We start from the raw sequence: 8,142 nt of genomic DNA on the forward strand, positions 1-8,142 counted from the left end.
CAAAGCAACAAAATTTGTCATACACATTTAATTTGTCTCAATTAAATTACAACTATGATAAGATAAATAAATTAAAATAACTAAAAAATATTTTTAAAATCTCTCCTGATGGCAATACGCTTTAGATCTACAAGTTAATAAAACTTTTGTATAAATTATCGAGTTTATAAGCATTAGATAAAGCTTAAGTCATGATCATTTCTCTACTGCACGCATATTTTTTAAAATACCAGAAAATATTATCAACACTTAAAATATTATCAACACACAAAATACTTAAACAGTAATGATTGAGAAGTCTGATCTCTTGAATAGTAAATAATAATATGAGACATCGCTAAAAATTATAAAATTTAACATTTAAATGGATAAAAAATAAATCAGAGATTATGCTCTTACGTAAAGACAATGATAAAAAATAAATTCAGGTTTATATATTCAAATAAAACAAGCAAGAGTGCTCTAGTTGTCGCAGCAACTGAGCTTGAATATTACCATAGTAAAATTTAATTCTTGAATAACTTTCTAGACTCTTCTAGAAATTAATAAAATGTTAAGGGCATAATTATGGCATACAGGTACTTGTATTTTCCAAAGCACAAATCTAGTATTTAAAATAATAAATAATAACAATAAATTTAAACTTCGAGGGAAGTCTTGAAGGTATCCCAAATCCAAAATATATAAAATCTTTATATTCTTTACAAGAACCTACACAGCAATTCTATATATATAATTCTTCTAGAAATTAATAAAATGTTAAGGGCATAATTATGGCATACAGGTACTTGTATTTTCCAAAGCACAATCTAGTATTGTAAATAATAAATAATAACAAATAAATTAAAACTTCGAGGGAAGTCTTGAAGGTATCTCAAATCCAAAATATATAAAATCTTTGTATTCTTTACAATAACCTACACAGCAATTCTTCTATATAATAATATATAGGTTTATTTTGTGCTAAACGAATTGCAAATGCATTATTTTTAATTACTTTTGCTGGTTTTAACCTTAGCTCGAAGAGGTCACAACGATTAAATTTGGTAAAAACAACGAGTCGCAGGAACCACATCGCGTGCTAAGGCTTTTGTGAGGGGGTAATTTAGAGGCTTCCATAACTTGAATAGCTGAAATATTTAGCGTGACTTGGGGTATCTTAATGTTCAGAGAGCTGAATTGATACTCCATACAATTCATTTTCACTCTTTTGATTTATCAGACATAATGACAGATATATCTAAGCCTTAGGCTTATCGCACCCAAGCTTTGCACGATGTTTTAACAATCGAAAACCATTAATTAAGTGGAGTTGCTCTCTGGGACATTCCCCAGTGGCTCAATCATTTACCTTGACACCGGGCAACAACGAAAGGGGAAACCTTAGCAAGCTTCAGGCAAATACTAACCAGAGCTACCCCTGCATTCAATAAGCCAGAAGTAACTATGAAGGATTAAAGCTTAACTGTCTGGCTAGGCGACTGGGTTCTGGGCTCAGTGTCTGGCAGTTGTCTAGCCCGCCGGCCCCAGCGGGAGCACCCACTCGATGAGGTAAAAATGCGGGGCTAAGCGGATTAATTTGTTGACGTGTTATTCAATAGAAAACGCAAAAGAAGCGAAGAAGAAAAACACAAGCCGAAGCGATATGAAAATGAAAAGAAAAAGAAAAACCAGTAGTGAATGCCGCAGGAAATCCAATAATAATTATTGAGCCCAATGCCTCGACGAGAGGGCATTCAAGACGACGAAACGAGAAATTTACACAACAAAAGCAACCGCGACTTTTTCAGCTGTCAGCATTAATTAAAATGTTTTCATATACTCCAGACTCGTCTATATATCAACAGCAGCGGCTGAGTTCTAACACCTTTTCAACTCCAGCGGGCGGAAATGTCTTAAGAAATGGGAATCAAAACACGAACAGAACGACGACACGGCATAAAAATGTCAAACTTTTCATTCCCCTCCCCCAGCCACTGCCGAAAGAGTTGGAGATTTGAAAATTTATTTTGGGGCGCTCAATTTGTCAGCCAGTTGCATTGGGCCAATTTTTCAATCTGCTGTTCGGTTGACTGAAAATCATTTGAATTAGATATTTGAATTTTGCATTTTAATTTAGCCAATTAAATTGTTGACTATATTATCAAGCATTTCTATTCAATTGATTAGGCATAGCAACAAAATTGTCAATTATTTTAGTCGAAAAGTCCATTCAACTCTTTGTTTAAGCCAGGTTCACAGCTTTAAGCTTTTACTCTAATACTCTTCTACAGGTACTACTATATTCTCTTTGCAAATATAATGCGTAATTATGATGCTTATAATTTACAATCAAATGAATGCGAACAGCACAGGCTTTAGCTGCCAGCGCTGACAAATATCGGAGGTCTTAGGTGACTAATGTGATTATCCAATATTCAAGCTAAATTTGGGAATTAATAATTATTTTCTATACGAATTAATAATAGATTAGTTGAATATACATACAGAATGAAGCTATCAATTTTGACTCTCATCTCCACTCTCACTCCTAAAGTCTTATTTGTGATTCCTTTTCCGCAAGTAAATTTCTATATATATTATTTTAACAACAATGTTGTCTGGAAGATTCAGATATACAGCAAAGCATTGTTAGTTTAGTAATAATATCACTTAATAATTATAATTTTATATTCAAAAACGTAGTTTCTTGAACTACCTATAGCCATTTGCATCCATAATTAATATCAAATAAATTCTTTACATAATTGGAATAAGCTCTAGAAATTTGATTAAGCCCATTCGCAATACCAATTTAAGCAGCAGCTGTAGTACTTGGAGTCCTTTCCCTTCGAGGGTATTTGCTCTTCTTTGTAACGAATGGAGTCGCACTTTGGTTTTTTGTCGTCAGGACTTGTGCCACAATGTCAAGTGGTCGACAGGTTAAACGTCGCAGCGCAGGCCTGTCGATGAATAATTGAAAACGGCCTTTTTTCGGTGGTAATTAAAAAAGTTTTTCAATATGCTCCCGCCGAGTGTCAAGTCGTGCAATTGACATTACTTTTTTTGTGTTAGATATTGTCAGCCGTTCCGCTAATTGTGAGCAAGGTAGGAGCAACAGAGGGCTGCAACTGGACTGGGCACATTCCTCGACTGACGTAATTAAAAAGCCGTCAAGCGAACTTTTGTGCAGTCCGTAATGTGCAATTGATGCGACACCGTTACAGTCGTTAATGCACTCCCGGCTTACTGCGGATAGATGGAAGTGCTCTGGCCTTAGCCAGCTACGTCCAGCTGCAGTTGCCCTTGTCTCTAGTTTTCTAATTAAATGAGCTAACGGCCAATGCAGCGTCACATTTGTCTTGAGAGTCCGACAATTTTGTGACTTATGGCGACTGCAGACGCAGAGCGCAGCAAAAGTCAGACTCGGAGTCGGACTCGAAGTTGAACTGTGTTGAAGTTGGAAACGGAGTTGGGAAAGAAAAGCTATCGTCCGAGTGGGGCAAGATTTATGAGGTAAAAGCAATTAGAAAGTGGCATCAACAAGCGATATTAATAACGTTTAAAAGCAGCAATAAGGCGAAAGCTCACTATTAAAAGGGTCAAGTCAAAAGATAAATTTACATGCATATGTAATAGAGGAAATTCATAAAAATTGTTGCCTTTAATTTTATGAACATACCAAAACGTAAAGAAACTAATTCATTTTAAATAAAGAATTTTGTTTGCTTCAGGTCAACTCAGCACTGCTCGATTGACCTGCCTTACGTACCCACCTTAGATGCACAAAATAACCCCTATCAGAGCTTTGCATTGAGTTATTAAGTTGTCCTGTTTATTTATTAAGTGCAAATATAAAACAAAGAAGATTTGAAAGCCTTGCTAGCAGTAAGCTTCCATGTTTTCCATTCTCTGCGATTTACCATTCGATTTATTCGCGTTATCGAACTCCTTCAACAATTCATTCAGTATCAGCAGCTCTTCTTCTTGATGAGTCTAATTCCCCAGCAACCCAAACTCGGCGCATCTGAAATTGAACCTGTTTTTGTGGAATCATAAGTTAGTTAAATGTGTATTGGATAGTCTGTTGCCATTGAGTACCTACCACGTCGCCTACAGAGCAGAATATATAAAGCATTAATTGGCGCCAATATTTCGCTCCCGCTCCAAGTAAGACGCAGAATAACATCTTTAGTATGTCGACAGTATCTTCTCCCACTTTATAACACCTTATCCCGAGACATCCGTGGTAGGATTCGCTCCAGCTTGGATAGATCGTTCTTGAGACCCAGCACAGTGAGAGCCGCCTCATTGGTGATCTTAACCATATGCTGACGCATCTCCTCGATCTCCTGTAGCTTCTTATTCTCCAATTTGCTTATCTCCACTTGGGCCAACACTAGAAAATAAATAAGATGAGGCAAGTGCAGTGCAGCGCAGCTTTTTCGAAACATACTAAGTGCATCGCAGCGATCCATGCAATCCTTTGGCGACACAAAGATGTCGGACACGCTCACAACCTCTTCGAGCACCTTTTCATAGGGCTGCAATTCCTCGACTGGCCTTTGAGAGCCTCGCGAAAGGTCGTTAGCTCGCTAATATGGAGGTCTTGAAGTTTTTGATGTCCTCGCTGAGCTCTTCGTGCAGCGCCATCTCGTCGTTGATGGCCTTTTTCCGGCGATGCGTTTCTTATCCCCCCGCAGTCCTTGATGAAACTGTTCACATCAATGAAGCGCTGCCACTCAGCTCCTCCTGTGTCTTGTACATATGCTTGACTCGCTTTCATTAATTTCCGACTGACGCTTCGAGTTGACCAGCATCTGCTCTTGCACTTCAGCATTTCTTCATGCTCCCGTGTATTGTGTATGTAGAGGAGTTCGATTGAGTCTCCCGCTGAATCTGGATTTGGACAATTGCTACGGAGGGCTTAAAGCTAACACAAACTGCTTTTGGTACTCCATGCAGAATCAAACTTACATAAAGTACTTCTTCTTCTGGGCCTTCGACTCCAAGTAGTCCGCCTACCGCCTCCTCGTGCCGCAAATCCAGATTGCCCAGGACAAATCGATAGTCTTGGTCGGCTTAGTGCGTGGCATTCCAAAAGCTAATTAATAAGTAACAAATCAAACTAAATATGAAACAATTAAAGCACAAACTAGAACTGTGTAAGTGTATTAGTCATCTGAATGTTTATAAACGAATAAGTAACAAGCGCTTAAGCAACGCAAACTATGTTGAAAAAACACGTTCGTTGTCTGGAAACGTTGGTTGGAAACAGTCATCAGGGGAAGTTATACATAACAGTAAGTTAGGCAGAAAGCAGTAAACATTGTGCAATGTTAAAGGTCTGTATGCAAAAGGAATAATGTCAATGAAAGTATACAATCTCAATTAGATATTTTATTATTTATTGAGGAAATACTAAGTGCCAAAAAGGAAAGTCCATAATCTTAACCAACAATTTAATAAATATAAAATATATAAAAAATATGTTAAAATGGTTTTAGCCCTCTAAATTATTGATGGGTAATCAATATTTAGATACCTCAAAGAAAAAATTCTTCAGAATATACATAACTCTTAGTTACTCTAGTTTGTCTCCATTCGCCTCATAGAAAATCAACCTATTCTTATTTTATTTATTATAGCAATCATAGCATTCATTGTCAAATAGTTTAGGGCAAATTAATATTGTTTACACTTGAAGGTCAGTCGACTAAAAAGCATTGGGGAACGAAAGTTCATAACATATATTTTTGAAAAAGAGCTGCAGAAGATCCGTACAAAATGCCGCGTCATAAGCCCACCAGAAAGACCGATGTCATCGCAGCTTGGACTTGAAATCCCGAGGAGTCGGTGGGCGAATACCTCATCTCTCGCCAGCAAGACGCGTTTTTGTGTAAGTAAGAAGCCTGTTGATCAACCTGACCCCAAGTTGTCTGCAAGTCAATTTCCAATATTAGAAAACCGCCAAATTGGGATTCGGCGGGAGACTCCGTTGAGATGCTCTACATAGCCAATGCTCGAGAGCATGATGCCATGCTGGAGCTGCAGCGCCAGCTGCTGGAGGAGGCCCAGCGCGAGAAGGAGCTCAACCATCAGCGCATTGCTCAGATGTATCGGGTGCAGGAGCGCTTGAGGAAGCGTTTCATTGAGGTGAATGGCTTTATCAAGGACTGCGGCGGACAAGAAGCGAACTGCCGAAACAGATCATACGCCAGGAGGGAAGCACTCCATGACGAACTGACCAAGGCATTGATAGTTCAAGAGGTCGGTTAGCGTTCTAGCACCTTTCGCACTGCTCTCAATGAGACTGTGCGTGATGTCCAACCGTACGACAAGGGGTTCTCGATGAAGTGGTAAAGAAATCGGACATTTTGTTTTGGTTTCTCTCCGAAAGATTGTTTTGGATCGTTGCGATGCTTTAAGTAAGTTAGGGAAATCATTGCAGCCTTAAACCCAGGTCGAATACTCCTGCTTAGTGCTCGCCCCTGTTGAAATCAATGAGCTGGAGAACACTAAGCTACAAGAGATCGAGGAGAATGCGCCTGCGCATGGTCAAGATAACGAATGAAGCAGCTTTAACCGTGCTGGGGTCTGAAAAACGATCTGGCCAAGCTTGAGCGTTCCTATAACCAATCAAGGGCTCTGGGTCTTAGGTGGGAGAGACGTTGAGTCCTTTGTAAGGATAACGATTAGCAACAACGATTTGGACAAAGATCGCGCGCTGGATGGACTCCAAATATTGTACCGCAATGCTATGCAAGCGTCGTGGTGGGTTTCTCTTCATCTTTATCGTTTAGTGTGGACTGTCCCAGCTGGTTGTATTTTCATCTCTGTAGATATCGACGCCCATTATAATCGACGCGATGTAGAGAAGAGCGTGGACTTCATCAAGCGTGAAATAGAGCTGCTGACTCTAGTTTTGCGTGAGCTAGAGAAAGGCACCACCAAAGGGAGCAAGTCTGCACACCTGGATAGCGCTCTATGTGGATAAAAGGTACAATTTAAGGCTAAGCTAAGTTCTCCTGAATAAAGTTTAAAGGCAATGCAAAATCAGGCCTATTCGAGTTGGGAGTTTATTGCGCATTCGACTAACTCTTAACTAATCCAATTCCCAAAACGTATGCTTGTGTCTTATAAATTTGTTGCCGAAGCAAATCAAATCAAATTTAATAATAAAAAAACTTCGACGCAGTCACATAGACAGAATTTGGACAACTTCTCAAGTGGCTGTCGATTGGGGGAAGCACTTCAAATACAGAACTGACGAGGCAGACAGAAACGGAGGCAGACAGGAACAGGGACTGAGCCTGAGCCAGCTCCAGCGCCGGCAAATAAATTTTACGTTCGGCAGCAAGTCGACAAATCGAATCTCTTGCATCTTTCCATTCAATTGCCAATTGGATTCTATGGCCAGAGATAATCCAACTTAAGCAGAGATAATTCTTTTATGCGAACATTTTGATTTCGATTTCTGTCCCCGCATTTACAACTCGAGCGAGTGGCACGAGGCATGAGCAATAGAACTAGCAACTAATTTCATGCCGCCAATGCCACGCCCAGTTCCAAAGAAGTTTCAACTGCATTTCAACGGGGATTGGGGCGTGTCGTTTGTCTTTATTCAATTTACTTTATTTGATTTGCGACTTTTGTCGGTATCAGCCGAAGCAGCAGGAGTTCTAGTTTAAAAATAAAATCGAATTTTCTTCAAGCAGAAATAAAATGCAAAGAAATGTGTTTTTCGCCTAGGAAAATCGACACACATACAAATACAGCATTTGATATCGCAATGTAGTTGAAAAGTCAACGTTGGTTTATTTAAATGCCAACAGCTGAACCGCCCACAAATCCACCCGGCAACGGTTCCTATTACTTTCCTTTGGGTTTGTGGTCGAGGTGGGGACAGCAATTACATTAAGGCTGAGATAGTTTCGGTATCGTCCCTTTTTTTGTTCGGGCCCATCGCATTTGGGCAAATTGTCGTAGCACTTAAGATTTGTTGCCAGTCATTTAAATAATTGAAAAATATATCAATTGTCAGCAATACTGAGACGCAATTGAAGGGCATCCCAGTCAGAGAACGGGCATCTTTCCCAAGATTTGATATCCCTCTATTGCAGGTTGAAGTGTAGCTCCGTGTGAATCATTCGCTACTTGTCC

At 39.4% G+C, this 8,142-nt stretch overlaps 2 pseudogenes; one reads left to right on the plus strand and one right to left on the minus strand.

Moving 5' to 3' along the window:
* Positions 1-4,199: 4,199 nt before the first annotated feature.
* Positions 4,200-5,190, minus strand: LOC115482939 (annotated as a pseudogene).
* A 576-nt stretch (positions 5,191-5,766) lies between these two features.
* LOC115482940 lies at positions 5,767-7,000 on the plus strand (annotated as a pseudogene).
* The last annotated feature ends 1,142 nt before the right edge of the window (positions 7,001-8,142 follow it).

Source organism: Drosophila hydei, unplaced genomic scaffold, assembly GCF_003285905.1.
Source record: "Drosophila hydei strain 15085-1641.00,03,60 unplaced genomic scaffold, DhydRS2 tig00000156-arrow-arrow-pilon, whole genome shotgun sequence".
In the NCBI taxonomy this organism is placed as follows: Eukaryota; Metazoa; Arthropoda; class Insecta; order Diptera; family Drosophilidae; genus Drosophila; species Drosophila hydei.